The sequence below is a fragment of the Belonocnema kinseyi genome, chromosome 5 (genome assembly GCF_010883055.1).
Source record: "Belonocnema kinseyi isolate 2016_QV_RU_SX_M_011 chromosome 5, B_treatae_v1, whole genome shotgun sequence".
In the NCBI taxonomy this organism is placed as follows: domain Eukaryota; kingdom Metazoa; phylum Arthropoda; class Insecta; order Hymenoptera; family Cynipidae; genus Belonocnema; species Belonocnema kinseyi.
In genome coordinates this window covers 16,906,028-16,906,522 of record NC_046661.1, presented here as the reverse complement: position 1 = coordinate 16,906,522, position 495 = coordinate 16,906,028, and positions in this window count along the sequence as shown.

Here is a 495-nt window from a genome sequence, read left to right as displayed (position 1 = left end):
ATCTAGTCGGGAGTGGTGCTGACTGAAAACAGATGATTTGGAGCGATTCGCGCGCCATATGTTGGTCATTCTAAGGACTTATTGAACTACCCTCGTAGATTATGAACAGTAAATCCCGATTCCTCCACCTTCTGAGCCGCGGTGATTCCCTAGGCGATAATGTTGTGGGGCTTTCAAAAAGTAACATTTTTATTTTCTTGACTTTTTTTCATATTGAACGTTATTTAGCTTACAATTTTTTTGAGCACCACGAATAATAGATGTACGCAGAATTTCTAGAAAAAAAATAGTTTTAAAAATATAGAGAAAGCTCTAAATTTTTTAATTTTTATCCAAAATAGTTGGCTAACGAACTTGACCTTCAGTTAAGCTCACTGACAGAGTTCCCCGGAGGCTAATCCAATCGGTCTATTCTTTCGATAGTTATCCTACGCACAGACACATTCGCGAAAATCTGTTTTTGAGTTTAGAAGGTCTCAAAGCGTGCAGAGTTGA